The sequence below is a fragment of the Oryctolagus cuniculus genome, chromosome 1 (genome assembly GCF_964237555.1).
Source record: "Oryctolagus cuniculus chromosome 1, mOryCun1.1, whole genome shotgun sequence".
NCBI lineage: Eukaryota > Metazoa > Chordata > Mammalia > Lagomorpha > Leporidae > Oryctolagus > Oryctolagus cuniculus.
In genome coordinates, this window is record NC_091432.1 from 160,879,579 (window position 1) to 160,898,807 (window position 19,229).

Here is a 19,229-nt window from a genome sequence, read left to right on the forward strand (position 1 = left end):
GGCTGTTGTGAGTATGTGGGGAATGAACCAATGGATTGAAAATATCCCCTCCCCCCCACTTTCAAGTAGATTAAAAATCAAGTTTTTCTTTTTTTTTTTTTTAATTTGACGAAAACCCTGGGACCTTGGCCCTGGTTGCCCTAGGCTTCCTATTCCCGATAAGCATCTGCTCACCCAGGAAACCATTGCTGCTGAGGCCGGGATGCTCCAGTGTGGCTCAGTTGAGTTAATCTCTCACTCCAGAGGAAGAAAGAGCAATCACTGTTTCCTAATTTTACCCCAGATGCCTTTACAGTTATCCTCAACTCAGCCGATCTAGGTGGCTTTACTGTAGATTGGCCAACGGGGACAGAGAGTTTTCAGGGTTGCTCAGGACAAAGCTTTTCTGCAGCTGGGCCAGTTCTGGGGGTCCCCTGGTTGCTACCACCTAAGGCTGTTGTGGGGCAGTTTAGAGATGTGAATTACTGTGTTTCCTCAGGCAAGTCCCTAACCTCTCTGGTTTTTTTTTTTTTTTTTTTTTTTTTTTTTTTTTTTTTTTGACAGGCAGAGTGGATAGTGAGAGAGAGAGACAGAGAGAAAGGTCTTCCTTTGCCGTTGGTTCACCCTCCAATGGACGCCGTGGCCAACGCGCTGCGGCCGGTGCACCGCGCTGATCCGATGGCAGGAGCCAGGTACTTATCCTGGTCTCCCATGGGGTGCAGGGCCCAAGCACTTGGGCCATCCTCCACTGCACTCCTTGGCCACAGCAGAGAGCTGGCCTGGAAGAGGGGCAACCGGGACAGAATCCAGCGCCCCGACTGGGACTAGAACCTGGTGTGCCGGCGCCGCAAGGGGGAGGATTAGCCTAGTGAGCCGCGGTGCCGGCCCTTCTTTTCTTATCATCTAAAATCTGAAAAACTTAAATAAAATAAAAGTGTCTCACACTGATCAATGAGATAATTTTAAGTGATTGAAGAATGAGCATTCCTTATTTACTAGTTTATACATACTTACTTTTCATGGCCAGGCTTCATTATGTTAAACAGTACTAGGTTTTATAGTAAGGATTTTTTTAAAGATTTTATTTTTATTTTTTTATTTATTTGAAAGAGTTACAGAGAGAGGTAGAGACAGGGAGATAGAGGTCTTCCATCCACTGGTTCATTCTCCAGATGCCTGCAACTGCCAGAGCTGCGCCAATCCGAAGCCAGGAGCCAGGAGCTTCTTCCAGGTCTCCCATGTGGGTGCAGGGAACCAAGGACTTGTGCCATTTTCTACTGCTATCCCAGGCCATAGCAGAGAGCTGTATCGGAAGTGGAGTAGCAGGGACTAGAACCAGCGCCCATATGGGATGCTGGCACTTCAGATCAGGGCTTTCATCCACTGCATCACAGCACCGTCGCCCATATAGTAAGGATTTCTTCTAAAAAATATTCAAAGTGACTTCAAAAATCTCATGGAAATGCGTAGTGTGAAATACTGGAGAGCAGGGGTTCAGCCTGGCAGTTAGGAGTCTGCATCCCATATTGAAGTGTTTGGGTTCGAGTCTGGAGCCTGGCCTCTGACTCCACCTTCCTGCCAGTGCAGACCTTGGGAGGCAGTGGTGATGGCTCCTGTGATTAGTATCCTGCCTCTCCCATGGGAGACCTCACTAAGCTTCCTGGCTCCCAGGTTCAGCCCCAGCCTAGCCCTCGCTGTTGTGAGCAACTGGGTAGTGAACCAGCAGGTGGGAGACCTCTCCCTCTCTCTGCCTCAAAAATAAAAAGGTGTGTGTGTGTGTGTTTAATATATGTGGATTTCAAATATTTTTTGCACCAAAATAAATACATCTTTTAATTCTGTTTCCCATGAACTTTTTGAAGTACCCTCAGAAAGTTGTCTGCACAGCATTTTCCTTGTGTGATTGCTTTGCTCATCAGCTGACCACGGCTTAGCCCATGGCTCTGACCATGAACTCTCCAGCCTCCTTCCCAGTGCCTTTTCCTGTGGCCATCAGGTTCTCTGTGGTCTTGAGGGAAGCTGTGTGCTGGAGTGGGTCCTTGTTAGAAAGTCAGACAAGGGGCTGGCACTGTGGCACAGCGGGTTAACGCCCTGGCCTGAAGCGCCAGCATCCCATATGGACGCCGGTTCTAGTCCCAGCTGCTCCTCTTCTGATCCAGCTTTCTGCTCTGGCCTGGGAAAACAGTAGAAAATGGCCCAAGTCCTTGGGCCCCTACACCTGTGTGGGAGACCTGGAAGAAGCTCTTGGCTCCTGGCTTTGGATCAGCACAGCTCCGGCTGTTGAAGCCAATTGGGGAGTGAACCAGTGGATGGAAGACTTCTCTCTCTCTCTCTCTCTCTCTCTCTGCCTCTCCTCTCTCTGTGTAACTCTGACTTTAAAGTAAATAAATAAATCTTTAATAAAAAAAAATCCGACGAGCACTTGGGTTTCACACCACGTGAGCCTGGTCCAGCCCAGGGCTCCCTGGCCTTCCCGTAGTCTCATGTCACCTCCATCACATTGCCATGCCTGTGCACCGCATCATCTCATTATGATGAAATGTTGCCTCCTGTAGACTGAGTTAATGTTTTACTCAAATGAAAGAAGCTGTCAAGTTTTTGTGTTTGTCATCTTTCCTAAAATAATAGTAAAACCAGCCCACCAACTAAAGAAATACAGGATCTCTTTCCCCAGAGTTTCAATGAGATCAGTAAATTGATTTGCTTTGTGGCAGGTTATCCATATACATCAAGGCTTTTCAAAAATGGTAATTTATTAATCTGAGCTTCTTCTTCATTTTTTAAACGATTTATTTGAAATGCATGGTTAGGCCGGCGCCGCGGCTCACTAGGCTAATCCTCCGCCTGCGGCGCCGGCACACCGGGTTCTAGTCCTGGTGGGGGCGCCGGATTCTGTCCCAGTTGCTCCTCTTCCAGGCCAGCTCTCTGCTGTGGCCTGGGAGTGCAGTGGAGGATGGCCCAAGTGCTTGGGCCCTGCACCCCATGGGAGACCAGGAGAAGCACCTGGCTCCTGGCTTCGGATCAGCGCGGTACGCCGGCCGCAGCGCACCAGCCTCAGTGGCCATTGGGGTGTGAACCAACAAAAACAGGAAGACCTTTCTCTCTGTCTCTCTCTCTCAATGTCCACTCTGCCTGTCAAAAAAAGAAAGAAAGAAAGAAAGAAAGAAAGAAAGAAAGAAAGAAAGAAAGAAAGAAAGAAAGAAAGAAAGAAAAAAGAAAAAAGAAAAGCAGGGTTAGAGAGGGAGAGGCAAGGGCACTTCTGCTGGTTCATTCACCAAATGACAGCAACAGCCAAAGTAAGGAGCCTGGAACTCCATCTGGGTCTTCCTCGTGGGTGGCAGTGGCCCAGGCACTTGGGCCATCTTGTGCTGGATGTGAAGCAGAGCATGCTGGACTCGAACCAGCGCTCGCATGGGATGCCAGTCTCACAGGCAGTGGCTTTACCTGCTGCACCATAACACTGGCCCCAGATCTGAGTTTCTTCTGTTGGCCAACATTTTTAACTCAGAGTAAAGCAAATAAAGTTGGTAGGGAAGAGAAGGTATACGGGAGAATGTGTATTCCTTTAAAACTGAAGGAAGGAAAGATTCCTGGTTGGGGAAGCAGTTACCGCATTACAGCAGAACAAAAGGAGGCTCTATGGTTGTGGCTTACAAACCTTGGCAAGCTCAGAACTGCTGGGGACCGTGTTCAGGAACTGATGCCTGTGCTCACTCACCAGGTGAGGGTGGGCCCCAGTGGTTCTTACGCAGGTCCAGGGTATGAACCACACTTTGAATTCACCCTCTTCATGTCAACCTTTACTGCTTCCAAGACACTTGGTGAGGGGGAGATTTTTGTTTCACTAATAAGACATTTATTTGGGGAGACATAAAGATGCATACATGTTCACACACACATACACACACATATACAAATAGAAAGAAATTGTTTTTATAGAACAAGAATGCTTGAATATCACCAATTTCCTATTACCTAAGAAAACAGCGTTTGAACGGAATGCTCAGAGCTGGCATGGAGAAGACATCTCACTCACCGAGCAGGAGCACGGTGAGCCCCAGCTTGCATCTCAGTTGTGCTGAGCGCAGAGGCTCCCGACTTATAGCCAGCCCTGGCCCCTTGGGCAAAGGCTGAAGACACTGAGCAGCTTCTTGGCTGCCTTACCAGGTGTGGGTGCACACGGCGGGACAGAGCCCGGGCTCAGCGGCTGGGACTCCGCAGCAGACTCGGCGGAGGACCTTGTGCAGGGAGGCGGTTTTACAGGTGCAGACCTTAATGTCAGCCACTTCATGCATTCATTCGCAGCACTGCAGCCAGGGACACACAGCCCTGAGACTGGAATCTAAAGCTGCCAAGCCCTAGAGCTCAGTGGTCTAAAATTTGAGTGTTAAGACGTCCAAGGATAACAATTCTGGGCTGTAAAGACAAGACTCAGGGGTAAGCATTGGACCCAGCAGATGTTTTATTTTGTTAAAGAGTTTTATTTATTCGAGAGGTAGAGTTACAGACAGAGAGTGGGAGAGACAGAGAGAAAGGTCTTCCAACCACTGGCTCACTCCCCACATAGCTGCACTGTCCGGAGCTGAACTGATCCAAAGCCAGGAGCCAGGAACCTCTCCCAGGTCTCCCATGCAGGTGCTTGAGACCACATTGCTTTCTCAGGCCATAGCCAAGAGCTGGATGGGAAGAGGAGCAGGCAGGACACAAACCAGTGTTCATATAGGATGCCAGCAAGGCAGGCGGAGGATTAGCCTTACTACACCACAGCGCCGGCCCAACCAGCAGTTAGGATGCCCGTTTTAATATGCCTGTATCCCATAGCAGTGTGCCTGGGTTTGATTTCTGGCTCTGGCTCCCTATTCCAGCTTCCTGCCAATGCAAGAACCTGGGAGGCAGCGGGCGATGACTCACGTGGTTGGGTGTTTACCACCCACAAAGGAGACCTAGGTTAAGTTCCCAAGCTGCTGGCTACAGCCTGGGATCCAGCCCCTCTTTTGAAGATATCTGGGGAGTGAACCAGTATATGGGAGCTCTCTCTTTCTCTCACTGCCTCTCAAGTAAATAAGTAAATAAGATCTATGTAGTACTGGAAGTTTGCTATAAATATCTGTGATACCCCCTCTCCAAAACAAGAGACCAAAATAAAAAGAAAATAGTTAAGTAAATCATAGAACCTATAACACCATGAGCTATTACACAGTACAATATGTGAAGGTGACATGGTAAAAATAATTCTGGCAACCAACAGCTTGAGCATCTGTCTGTCAAACCCTGTGCCAAGGGCTCAGGATGGAAAATCACAGGTAATTCCAGGTTGGTGGAAGAGAGAGAGAGAGACAGAAAGAGAGAGAGAGAGAGAGAGACAGGTACTCAGATGAAAGTAGTATGTACTGGGGCTTGGGGACCCCCCAGGCAGAAAGATCACAACAGGTTGTGTACTATATTTGAGCTGGGTAGGCATGAGTTGGCCCCAATAGAGATGAAGTAAAGGAACATTCTAGAAAGAGGATGGAGGTCATGGAGGCTGGGTAGGGAGATATGCAGCCAACTTCCAATGATTCCTGCAGCTTCAGGTGACTGGGGAAGGAGTGAAGGTGAGGAGGAGACAGCAACAACAGCAACACCCTTATCAGAGTGCAGGAACCCGGCATCCATCCTTGGATTTTGTTTGCTCTCATGATTGTGCTCTGAAGTATCGAAACACGGTTCTGAGGGCAATAGCCCCCTCCACTGCCGACACTCTTAGCTTGGCCCCAAGGCTGGAGCAGGCTGCAGAGGCCAGGTCAATGGCGGCCTCATTTTGCCGGTAAGGCAGTTCAGATATGGAAACAAGGAGATATTCAGTGCATGAGTTATGATAGCCAAAAATGGGAGATGGCCTACATTGCTCACAAAGGGGAATCAAGTAAAATGTTATGTCCATTTAAAAAAACTTTCATTTGAGAAAGACAGACCTGTGGGGAGACAGAGCGCTCATCTGCTGGTTCACTCCCCACACGCCTCTAGTGACCAACTTGGGGAGCTGGGAATTCATGCAGGTCTCCCATATGAGTGGCAGGGACTCAGCCACTTGAGGCATCACTGCTGCTCCCCACGATCTGCACTGGCAGGGAGCTGGAGTCCAGAGCAGAGCTTGGTATTGAACCCACGCGCTCCAGCGTGGGCTGTAGGCATCCTAACTGCTAGACCCAAAAGGCTATATTAATTTACTGAAATATTATGCAAGCATTAAAATGATAGTTATAGACACAAGAACCGTGAAACATTTTAATATAATATTTGCAAGTTTTTCCATGTACACTGATAAATGTTGTCATAGCAACTTTGAAAAATTAAAAAAGAACAATCCTACCATCTTAAAAAAACACTGTTAATATGTTGGTGTTTATATGTGTGTATATGGGTGGGTATGTGTATAGGAGTACTTTCAAAAGTTCATGGAAAATAGAATTAAAAGAGAAGTCTGATTTAGTATAAGAATTTTTGAAATCCATGCGTAATTTTCTCAAAATATACATTTTGCATGAACTTTTTGGGTACTCTCCTGCACACATACATGTTCATAAATAAGAGTCCTACATGATATAGTTTGATATCTTGTTTCTATTTAACATGTTGAAAGCAATTTCAATATATTTAACATATTGAAAGCATTTTCCCAGTCTCAGAAAACACATATTTTAACATTTTTTATTTATTTTCATTTTATTTGGAAAGGCAGAGAGACACATGGAGAGAGATCTTCTGTTCACTGTTTCACTTCCCAAATGCCCTCAGCAGCCAGGGCTGGGCCAGGAAGAAGCCAGGAGCTGGGAACTCAGTCCACATCTCCCACATGGGTAGCAGGGCCCCAAGCATTTTAGTCCTATCTAGCTGTCTCCCAGGATGTGCATTAGCAGGTGGCTGGATTGGGAGCAGAGTGACCGGGTCTCAAGCCAGGCCCTGTGATACAGGATGTGGGTGTCCCAAGTGTCAGCTGCTGTGCCAAACGTCCAGCCTCTGAAAGCGTGCATTTAATGCCTGTATAATATTCCATGTAATAGACAAGTAATTATGTCAGTGGATAAAAAGACAAGGATGCAAATGTGTGTGGGTCCTTTATGGTTACAGCTCCATAGAACTGGCATGTGAAACAGGGCATTAACGCTGGGGTTAGGGGCAGTTTCTTCTCTGTTCTCTTACGTGGCTAGTTTCGTCGTTTTGTTCTTTAAGGATTTCTCAACCCCTGGCATTCATTCATTCATTCAACCAGGGTCCTGTTTTCATCAAGTTACAACCGACAGGCTGAGCGGCTGAATAAAGGCTGCAGCGTCTCACTCCGCACTAGGGTGTGGAGAAAGCACTCACTGAGGGGAGAGGGCTCGGGGCGAATCCTCCACAGCGCCCTGGCCGGGTCCCTGCGTTCGCGAGCACAGACAGGTGTGCGGGGCAGCCTCGGATCTCTGAGGCCTTGGGGAGAGTGCATGTTCTTTCTGCCATCAAGCAGAAAGGCCTGGGTGCTGCCTGGGGGAGTGGCCTCGGCATACCCACCTCCCATCTCCACTCCCCCTGAGTCCTTGTGCTCCGGAATAGGATCAGCAGAGACTTGTTTTCTTAGGCCTCTTTGTTGTTCATGTTGATTTCTTAACCCAAGGGTTTGTTGTTTTTTTTTAAATTGAGGAATGGTGATTTATCCTTTACCCACTGCGGCCTAATTTTTTTTTAAGATTTAATTTTTTTAAATTTATTTAGAAGTCAAGATATAGGAGAGGAAGAGAGACAAAAAGAGAGGAAGAGTTTCCACCTGCTGTTTCACTCCCCAAATGGCCACAATGGCCAGGGCCAAGCCAGGCGGAAGCCAGGACCAGAGTCTTCTTCCAGGTCTCCCATGTGGGTGCAGGGGCCCAAGCACTTGGACCATCCTCCACTGCTTTCCCAGGCCAGCAGGAAGCTGGATCGGAAGTCAGGACTCGAACCAGCAGGCATATGAGATGCTAGCCTCACAGGAAGAGGCTTAACCCCCTGCACCACAGTGCCAACCCCATTAGTTTAAGTTTTTTTTTTTTTTCTTCAAAACATAATAAAAAAAAAACCAAGAGGGACAGATGAGATTCTCCTCAGAGACGTTGGCACTCGATGGTCTGGGAGTGAAACATTCCTCCATGTACACCTGTTCCTGTTCATCTGTCCCCCACAGTGCTTCTCCTTGTACAGATGTGGAACCTAGCCCATGACCGTGAGGATGGGTTGAGCTGGTTGTAGGAGGCAAGGCCGAAACACAAAGGTATCTGGAGAAGGCTGCATCGCCACAGCCTGTCCCAGGGACATTGCCACCATGGCTGTGTGGCAAGGATGGGTCAGAGCGCTGTGGGAGAGTAATTGGGACTGCTGCCTCCTGGGCCAGAGAGGTTGGTAAAGGTGATGCAGAAACCCCAAAAGTTCCTTGAAAGAGCAAGAAAACTGCCTAGAAGGTGGAGTTTCTTTTACAGAAGAATTTACTTATTCCTGTTTTAGGTGAGATCCATCATGTCACATTACATGTTGATAAGTCTCAATATCAGAGAAACAGAGTTGCTTAAAGGGGACCGAGCCATGTTGGGGAAGTCACTCTGAATTTAAGATATAGGATAGTGGGGCCAGCACTGTGGCATAGTGGGTTAAAGCCCTAGCCTGAAGTGGTGGCATCCCATATGGGCACCGGTTCTAGTCCCAGCTGCTCCTCTTGCAATCCAGCTCTCTGCTTATGGCCTGGGATAGCACTAGAAGATGGCCCAAGCCCATGGGCCCCTGCACCCGTGTGGGAGACCCGGAAGAAGCTCCTGGCTCCTGGCTTTTGATCGGCACAGCTCTGGCCACTGCGGCCATCTGGGGAGTGAACCAATGGATGGAAGACCTCTCTCTCTGTCTCTACCTCTCTGTAACTCTGTCTTTCAAATAAATGAAATAAATCTTTTTAAAAAAAAAAAGACATAGGGTAGTACCATAGTATAACTGTCTCATAAATAATCCCCCCTTGGCAATGAGAAGCCCTAACTTCGCACTGTCAGAACTGCATTTATTTCTCAGGTTCTGGCCCATAGTTTCAGCAGTGCTCTCAGCCACCCACACTGGCACACTCTTCCAGGACCAGGGATCCAGCACTGGGCCTCCTGGATGTACTGTGCCATTTCATACCCCAGTGCCTTTGCACAGCAATCACTCCCTTCTGACAATGGGTCTGGAAAACCAGGGAGAGACATCCCCTTTTCCAGGGTGGCCGGAAGAGGGTTTCTCTGAGCTTGCTCTGGGAGTCTGAACACTGGGTTGGTGCCCTTTGACACTATGCCGTCGTTGTGTTGTTACACACCTCTCCAGCCTGAGCCACTGGAGATCAGGGATGGTGTCCCACTCTCATTTTTGTCCCCACTGGCTGGCGCACAGTAGGCACTCAATGCAGTAATGCCCACAGCAAGCAACTCGAAGCCATCTTTAGGTCGCAATTCCATTGGTCTGAATGATGCCTGCACCACCGTCTTTTGAAGCAGGGAGAGGCAGTGATCTTGGTGCCTTGTCAGGCTACTCAGGTCCCTGATGAATATTCTGATTCCCTATCTTGGAATACATGTAAACCTCTCCCTCAATTCTGACCTACCTGGCAGGGGAGCAAGTGTTTACACTATTCCCCACAATGAAGAGTGCCTGCCTGGCAATTTGACTTAATTACTTCTGGAGCTTGATTCATTCTGTTCTTATCTGCCTAGAAGAAAGAGACTGTAGTAGGTTTTTGGCCACTTTTGAATCAGTGTTATCCTAGAAGAAAGCAAGGGATTTTTTTTCCCATTTGAGCTTGGCATTTACCTCTACAGCAGAGTTTGACTTTACAAGAAGGATGTTAAGTCTTACCAGCAAAGTTTTATGTCTTCATGTTAGTAGACGTTGCTGATGTCACCTGCATCACCCTCAGTGACATGCAGGGTAGTGATAGGTACATTTTCCCAGGGTTCCTCAACCTTGGCTCTGGGGACACTTGGGGTATTCTGTGCACTGTGGGATGCTTAGTGGCATCCCTGGACCTTACCCGCTAATTACAAGTAACATCCTCACACACACACACACACACACACACACGTGTATGTGCGTACCTCTAACAGCGAAACCTGTCTTCAGGCAATGGCGGATAAGTATCATGGGATTAGAAGGGGCAAAATAGCCCCCAGTGAGAAGGCACTGACACACAAACTATAATATGCACGTACAGAACTAAATGCATGCTACACCGGGTCTCACGCTCACACAGCCATGGCAAGTCCCACGTGGCTCTCTCATATGGTATGTAAATCACTGCTGGCAATCCTTTCCCATTTAGCAGTGTGAGGTGATGTGGTATGTATCTGTGTGTAAGAAACGCAGCCTGCCTGGAAAGGTGGCCACATTAACTCTCCTTTTCAGTGCGGGACGAAGAGAGGGGAGGAAGCACCATGCCCTGGTGGTCATTGGAAACCCTGTGGGCTGCCTGTCCCATGCTACGTGAGCCTATGGCAAGGGGACAACATTTTTGCTCAGTATTTGCCATTTACCATTTTAGCTCTTTTGGCTTTGTGCGCCCTTTGCCACGGCCAGATTTCAGGGACGTTCACTGCTGTAAGGATTGAGCCCTCTTGTCAAGTCCAGTTTTTGTGTGCTGCCTTGCAGATGCCTCTAACAGGCTTACTGGAAGCAACACGTAGAGCTACTGGGCTGGGGTAGCTTGCTCCAGTCCTCTGAAGAGGTCCCACAGTTCACCCTCCCCTTCCCAGGCCTGGGCCCTGGTGGAGACTGCTGCATTCACCAGACTGACTTTGACCCACACCCTTTGAGGAACCAGGCCCAGAAGGTTGAACACCTTAGCTGTTAGATGGGAAAGCTCACTCTTGACCCCTATGCTGCATTACCTCCCACAGAACACGTGGTTTGCTCACCAAGAACCTCAAGTGCCCACACCATAGCCAATTACAAATTGTAGATGATTTTTCCTTTTTTTTTTTTTTTTTTTTTTTTTTTTTTGCATAATCTCTTCCAATGCAAGTGAAAAACAAGAGGGGCTGGAGGAGTTGAGGAAAGACTTAAAGCTCTCACAGAGGTCATGAGGAACGTGCTTGGGGAAGGCTGGCTGTCTTTATGTGGCACTTACATAGATATGGATGTAGATATATGGTAAAATGCTTGCATTCTGCCTGTGTTTTTATAGTACTTGAGTAGAAGATATAACTTCCTCCTATTTCAAATAACAAATTAGGCTGTAAAATATAGCATGCCTAGTTAGATGACTTCCTTCTCACCAAAGGTACATTTTCAAAGGAAGGGGTGATTTCTCACAGGGCAAAGGGAGGCCCCGGGTCTTCCGTGAAGTCTCCCCACCCCTACCCCTGGCCACTGCTCTTGCTCTGCTGAGTGCTCACAGGGGCTTTGGAGACATTCCACACAGGGAGTGTCAGATGTTCAGAGTCCCAGTGGCTTCCCTCTCTCTTCGCGAAGTGGAAAATATTCCCATGTCTCTCACCAAGGCAGCTGGGAAGCCCATCCTGCCAGAGTATAGACCAACTTGGTCATGTGTGGTTTCTCGTGCTCAGTGTATTTGTTGAGCATTTTTGGCAAAAGCTGTGACTGTACTTTAGGGGAGGGAGAGGCGGGTGGCAAAGGGAATTTTCTGAAAATGAGGTCTTGATGGGAGTGGGGTGCATCCAGCGCAGGCTGGCCCTTCCCGGGGGTCCCAGAGCAAGCCCAAGGTCTCCCTCACTTCTCCAGCCTCCTCCTAACCTGTGGAATGAGGCACTGTCCCTCCCCCACTACAACCCCACCCACCCCACCACGGCTGCAGAATTGATTCTGTGTGAGATACAAAGCCATTGAGCAGGAAAGTAACTCGATTAGATTCATACGTGAGAGTCGCTTTCAGAGCGTGTACTTCATCCTTTATTCAACCAGTGTTTATGCCGGGTGCTCCCACTGACCCCAGCAAGTGCAGATAAAGGACACGGTGCCTGCCTTCAAGAAACGTACAGTGTGGTGTGGACGCAGCAGCACACAGGGTTGATGTCGCCGTGGTCGACGTGGAGGAGAGCTGCAGACCCGGGAGGAGGGGCCCCAGGCCTAGGGCGACAGGAGCAGACCTTCCGGATGGGCGTGTTCCTAAAGTAGGGGTATCCTACTTAATGTAGAGGGCTACGCCATGAAGGCCTGCCTCGGCGTGGGAGAATTACGGAAAAGACCTCTGAAGGAAGTATCTAGATTTTTAGGCTGAGTCTAAAGGATGAGCAGTTGCTGGTGAGGCAGAGTCCACGCGAGGGCCCAGGGTGTGCACAGGCCCAGGGCAGGGGTTCCAGAGCTGGAATGGGAGAGGGAGGATGATGATACAGGAAGAGGAGTCGTCCAGTGGGGCCTGAGGGTGCGGCCTGGAGGCCACGGTCTGTTCTGCTTTGCAAATGCTGGGCACCAGGGCTGTGTACTGGGATAAACAATATGGCAGAATCTGGGATAAACAGAGACGGAGGGAAGATGATGAGTTCATCTGAAGACAGCTTCTGGGAGGTACCCAGGAGGCAGCAGGAGAGTTGGGTGCAGAGCTCCATGTGGAGGCGTGAAGTGGAGAGCGCTGGTGGGCAGATAATTAAGGTCATCAGTGTGGGTGGGGTCACTGAAGACCAGCAGTATTTAAGGACAGCCTAAGGACTGTCAGCAGCTGTGTATTTAAATCTGAGGTCCATGAGAGGTGTTTTAGAATGGGTGTTGGCTGTGGGCACATGAAAGCTGTCTGTGAGCAGATGGGGCCAGAGCCCACACTAACAGGAGGGGCCTTGGAATGGTGGCCGCAGGACCCTGCCTGAGAAGCGCTTGCAGCCGCTTTCCCGTTTTGGATGTTTGGAGGCTTTTGCAGGAGAATAACCAGCCTTGTCTTCTGTTTCTTACTTCAAGATGAAAGTGAGTGTTTTAGACTATTTTCTTCTCTTGGCTTAGTGCCCATGCTACATGAGGAGCCACAGAGGGAGGTGTGCCTTCTCACTTATATACATGAGCAGCAGCGTTTTTATTAAAGGCACATTGGACATGTTTCACATGGCTTTAAAAGGGTTACTGTACTATCACTAAAAATGGGGCTTCCCCATCTGGCTTGTGGCTTCCACTTTGTCTCTACACTTTGGAAACTGTGAACAATGCTGCTACAAACATGGGTATACAGATATCTGAGTCCTTGCTTCCAATTCTTTTAGACATACAATTTCTGAACATGGTATTGCTGGATAATATGGCAATTCAGTGTTTAAGTTTTTAATTTTATTTTATTTCTGAGAGAGAGAGAGAGAGATCTCATCTGCTGGTTTACTCCCCAAATGACTCCACAGCCTTGGCTGGGCCAGGCTGGGCCAGATTGAGCCTAGAACTCAGTCTTGGTCTCCTACAGGTGCAACAGAGATCCAACTACTTGAGACATCACCCGCTGACTCCCAGGGTGTGCATTAGCAGGAAACTAACATTGGGAGAGGAACCTCAACTTGAACCTAGGCACTGCAGTATGGGATGCTGGTTTCCCAAGTGGTATCTTTCCCACTATGCCAAATGCCTGCTCCAAGTTCAAGTTTTTAAGGAGCAGCCGTGTCTTCCAAAATGGCTGCACCACTTTACATTCCTGCTTAGTAGTGCACGAGGGCTCCAGTTTCTCCACAGCCTTGCCAACATTGGCATTTTCTGATTTTTAGAAAATAGGAACCCTAGTGGGTATGATGTCTCTTAGTACTTCCAAAAATTCTGGCCCTCTTCAGGACACATTTTGGGTGTTTTTTTGTTGTTGTTGTTTTTACTTTATTTTAAAAATTGACAGAAATTCTAAGTTTCACTCTGATCAGCTGAAGAAAAGCATAAGGAGATCACTTTGTTACCTTCTACCCCAGTTACAAAAGCAATATCAAGCCCACTTGATGGACATGCACATCCATAGCCTAAGGAAATGTTGGCAAAATGGACCTTTGGGTGGAGTGGGCATTTAAGATACTCTTCTGCCTTATTGGAATGCCTGGGTTTGAGCCTCTGTTCCAGCTGCTGACGTCAGTTCTTTCCACTGCAGGCCTAGGAGGCATGGTGATGGCTCAGGATTAGGCTTCCTGCCACCCACATAGGAGACCGTGATGGCCTTCCTGGCTCCTGCTTTGTCCCCAGCCCAGCCCTGGCTGTGGCCCACATTTGGGATGTGAATCAGCAGATGGGTGCTCTCTCTCCCCTCCTCCCCCTCAAATAAGTGATAAATAATTTTCAGAATTTACAATTCAGAGATGTTTCCATCTTTGTTTTAAAATATTGCTCTGTGATCACTACATAAACATTCATGAAGCTCTTGGAAGGACATTGCCCTTCGGTATCAGAGCCACACTGGTTGTCACTGGGTTTCTGAGTGTTGCTGCAGGGAGTGAATTGACCCTGCTCTTCCAGTGCCCCTCAGATTAACTGCATTCGGGGGAGTTCCATCACTCATCAGCAAGCCTATACTCCTGGATCTGAGAAGCGATTACTCCAAGTACAGACAGTTGGAGGGAAGGCGCTGGAAGGAGCTTCTGGAATTGAGAGTCTGGGGAGCTGCGCTTTATGGAGGTTGAGCCCCTGGGAATAGAGGACACCCCCACAGGAAAGCAGTCCCTTGCTGTCCAGTGAAGGCCACCAAGCACAGGTTACTGAGACTGGACACTGACGAGGGACTGCACTGTTTGTTTTTGCAGTGGGTAGCTTGTATTTCTTGACAATTTATCCCAGTGACTTTTACACTAACAAAAGCCAGTGGGTGCTGTGGAGAGAATGAGGCTTTGCAAAGCCTGAGACCTGCCCCCATCTCCTGCACATCTTAGAGAAAGCTGCTGTCCACCTGAGCGTCAGGAGCGCCAGATCCCGAGCAGCTGATGTGGCTGCTTTGCCGGAAGTCGTGGGGTTCTTTACAGGGATCTGAATCCTGCTGGGCAGACAAGTCTCTCTAGCAAATTCTTTTCTATCAGATTAAAACCAAGTAGCCAACAATTTGGGAATAACATTAGTCAGTATATTCTCTATCAATAGGGGGCCAACCAAGTAGAAAAGGATAATATGTCAGTTCCATGCATACCCAGATTTGATAACCATGTAACCTGTATACAAGGCATCTTCAAAAAGTTTACTAAAAATGTGTATTATGGCCGGTGCCACAGCTCACTTGGCTAATCCTCTGCCTGAGGTGCCGGCACCCCGGGTTCTAGTCTCGGTTGGGGCACCAGATTCTGTCCAGGTTGCTCCTCTTCCAGTCCAGCTCTCTGCTGTGGCCCAGGAAGGCAGTGGAGGATGGCCCAAGTGCTTGGGCCCTGCGCCCTCATGGGAGACCAGGAGGAAGCTCCTGGCTCCTGGTTTTAGATAGGTGCAGCGCGCCGGCCAGAGTGGCCATTGAGGGGTGAACCAATGGAAAAGGAAGACCTTTCTCTCTGTCTGTCTCTCTCTCTCTCACTGTCTAACTCTGCCTGTCAAAAAATTTAAAAAAAATTTTTTTTAATTTTAAAAATATGTATTACGGGGTTGGCACTGTGGCTTACTTGGTTAATCCTCCACCTGCAGCATTGGCATCCCATATGGGCAATGGGTTCTAGTCCCGGTTGCTCCTCTTCCACTCCAGCTCTCTGCTGTGGCCTGAGAAGACAGTGGAGGATGGCCCAAGTGCTTGGGCCTTGCACCTGCATGGGAGACCAGGAAGAAAAACCTGGCTCCTGGCTTCAGATCGGTGCAGCACTGGCCATGGTGGTCATTTGGGGAGTGAACCAACGGAAGGAAGACCTTTCTCTCTGTCTCTCTCTCTTACTGTCTATAACTCTACCTGTCAAATAAATTTTTAAAAAATGTATTATGAAAAAAAATTATACATGTATTTCACAGACTTTTTGTACCGCAATTATTGCTTTTTTTAAAAAAGATTTTATTTATTTATTTGAGAGTCAGAGTTACAGAGAGAGGGAGAGACAGAGAGAAGGGTCTTCCATCCACTCGTTCACTCTCCAGATGGCTGCAACGTCCAGAGCTGGGCCAATCCAAAGCCAGGAGCTTCTTCCAGGTCTCCTATGTGGGTACAGGGGCCCAGCACTTGGGCCATCCTCCACTCTCTCCCAGGCCATAGCAGAGAGCTGGATCAGAAGTGGAGTAGCTGGGATTCAAACCAGCGCCCATATCAGATGCTGGCACTGCAAGTGGAGGTTTAGCCTACTACACTACAGTGCCAGTTCCAGCTTATCTTCTAATTCCATTTTTCCATGAACTTTAAAAAATGTCCGTGTACTAACCCCTTGAGGAAACATTTCTACTTTTTTATTTTGTAAGGATTTATTATTTATTTGAAAGTGTTGTAGAGCGAGTAGGGGTGAGGAGAAAGTTAGAAAGAGATCTTCCTTCTGCTGGTTCACTCCCCTGATGGCCACAAGAGCCAGGGATGGTCCAGGTCAGGCTGAATCCAGGAGCCAGGAGCTTCTTCTGAATCTCCTGTGTTGGTAGCAGGGGCCTAACTGCTCAGGTCATCTTCTGCTGCTTTCCCAGGCGCATTAGCTGGGCGCTTGGGTCAGAGTTGGAGCAGCCGGGACTTGAACAGGTGCTCATACAGGATGTCGGGGTCTGAGGCTGCGACTTAACTCACCACGTCACAAGGCTGGCTCCACTTTTCTACTTTTGAATTCAAAGAAATGTCTTGATTTTCAGAAAACAATTTTGCTAATAGTGGGACTTCTATCTTACAATCATTTTAGGAGAGGAGCTTTGATGATACCTCCTTTGTGGCTGTTAAGAGGATAGGAGAAATTTAGGAGCAAAATCTTTTTAATTTGAAAGCCCATATTGCATAGATGGGAAACACAAGGCATTTTTAACTGAAAAATGACAAGTTAGACAGAGATGCACCTTTTTGTTACCTTTTTTTAGGTATGGTATCACCAAAAGTGTGAGAGTATGCAATCCAGATTTTAAGGATCTTGCACATTTGATGACTTAATGTTTATGGGATATGACAGACTTCTGTGTGGGAAGCATTCACATTATAAGTGGACCAGCCCAGCCAATGGGCTGCTGAGGCTCAGAGCAAAGCTGAGCTGAAGGCTTTCAAAGTTGACTTTATTATATTATATCATATCATATCATATCATATTATTTATTTGAAAGTCAGAGTTACACAGAGAGAGAAGGAGAGGCAGAGAGAGAGAGGTCTTCCATCTGCTGGTTCACTGCCCAATTGGCTTCAATAGCCGGAGCTGCACCGATCTGAAGCCAGGAGCCAGGAGCTTCTTCTGGGTCTCCCACGTGGATGCAGGGGTCCATATGGGATGTCAGCACTGCAGGTGGTGGCTTTACCCACTAAGCCACAGCACCAGCTCCAGGGAGTTGACTTTAAATTCTGGTCACGATTTAGAAAATAATCATTTCCTAAGAAATAAGCTAAATTTGGTAGCCACACCTTTCAGAACTGGTAGTTATGGTGAATGTTAAAATAATTATTTTCCGGGACTGATGCTGTAGCTCAACGGGTTAAAGCTCCAGTCCGCAGTGCTGGCATCCCATATGGGTGTCAGTTCAAGTCCTGACTGCTCCACTTCTGATCCAGCTCTGTGGTGTGGCTTGGGAAAGCAGTAAAAGATAGCCCAAATTCTGAAAGAAGCTCTTGGCTCCTGGCTTTGGATTGGTCCAGCTCCAGCTGTTGCTGCCATTTGGGGAGTGAACCAGCAGATGGAAGACCTCTCTCTCTCTCTCTCTCTCTCTCTCTCTCTCTCTCTCTCTCTTTCTGCCTCTGCCTCTCTATAACTCTGCCTTTCAAATAAATAAATAAATCTTTAAAAAATAATTTTGTTCCATAGTGTTCAAATCTATCGATATAGTTTTATCGTTTTGGTTGTTTTTTAACTTCCTTGCTTTTTACATCGGTACCTCAAAAGATACTTTACATTTTTAAGATAAGAATTAAAATTTTCTATTTGGACAGATCTAGTTTTTTCTCTTTACAGTAGGCCAAGCACCCACAATATGTTGGGGTTGTTTTTTGTTCTTGAATTAATTCTTAAAATTTTGACTAAAGCGGACATTCAAATAGAATCAACAAAATCTGGGCTATTTTGAAGATGCCGGTAATAGGTGCACTATAAAGTGAATTCTCATGTTGCAAATTAAATCTAATGCGTGATTTGGCCTTACGGTAGCAAGCGACTTCCTTTCGAATGTGCATGGCAAGCAGGTCTGCCTTGGAAGGAAGCCACATCCGCTGCTTCTGAAAAACTCCTTGAGAAAAAAAGCATCACCTTCCCACCACCAAAAAAACCGAGGGATTAAATCACAGGTATGAATATTGTGGTAATCGGTAATCACAGTTGCCTTAAAAGACCCTCCCTGGACCCGCCAATGGTTGGGGGGTCTATCTGTACCCCCACATCAGTGGTCCTGGAGACTCCCGTGGACCTCTGAGCTCTGGAGCACACACCGACTGGTTTGTAGTGGACTCTCTTTGATTATATTGCATTATTCGGATTGTTCTCCACCTGTGAGTATTGCTTGGTGCAGGCTGTTAGCACAGGATGGTGCAGAAGTGACCCCAAGGCAGTACCCACCAAGTGTGACCAGTGCAGCAAGTCAGCGGGCTCTTTGTTCCGGCTCCACAGTGGGTAAGGGAGCCTGCAACACAACATCGACCAATGCATGGCGAGCACATGCTGAGTTCACCTTGTTCTCATAGCAACTTTCTCAAGAAGGAAGCAGCACATTGATTAGCACCCAGGGCAAGCCCTTATCTCTTTAGGTTCTAGTACTTCCCTCCGTTCTTCTGTTCTCTCTCTCTCTCTCTCTCTCTTTCTCTTCCTATGTGTGTGTGGGCCTTTCTCTTCTCTCTCTTCTCTCAAAGGATTTTCCACTATTTTGGAGAATTCTCAGAGCTTGGGGCTTTTGCACAGTAGTATTTTTAAAGAACAACTTTATATATCTCACATATGCATAATCCATGTTATCATATTTAGTTATTTAGTTTACTCCCTTTCCATGAAAGATATCTTTTTGTTTCTATGTGGCATCAACTTATTTGTAAGCCCAATTTCTATGTAGGCAAATTCATAAATTGAGTAATGTTGTATGCAATAGTTTTTTTAAATAACACAATAGTTGATGAGTGTTCACCAATGTACTGTGCCAACTGCTGTACATTCATTTGCATGGTTTTCCTTCACAGCAATGTTTTGAGCTAAGAACTTATTTATTCACTTATTTATTTGAGAGGCAGAGTTACAGACAGAGAG

At 47.4% G+C, this 19,229-nt stretch overlaps 1 protein-coding gene across 4 annotated transcripts in view; it reads left to right on the top strand.

The window, feature by feature from the left end:
* The window catches only part of APBA1 (amyloid beta precursor protein binding family A member 1), a 212,973-nt gene that overhangs the window by 77,436 nt on the left and 116,308 nt on the right, over positions 1–19,229 (top strand). Inside the window, exon 1 of one of the 4 annotated variants that reach the window (XM_051846438.2) lies at positions 515–12,894. The exons of the other annotated variants lie outside the window; for them this stretch is intronic. The gene's annotated coding sequence lies outside the window, so the exon portion shown is untranslated. Of the gene's footprint in view, positions 1–514; positions 12,895–19,229 lie in introns of those variants that run through there. 4 annotated transcript variants of the gene reach the window in all.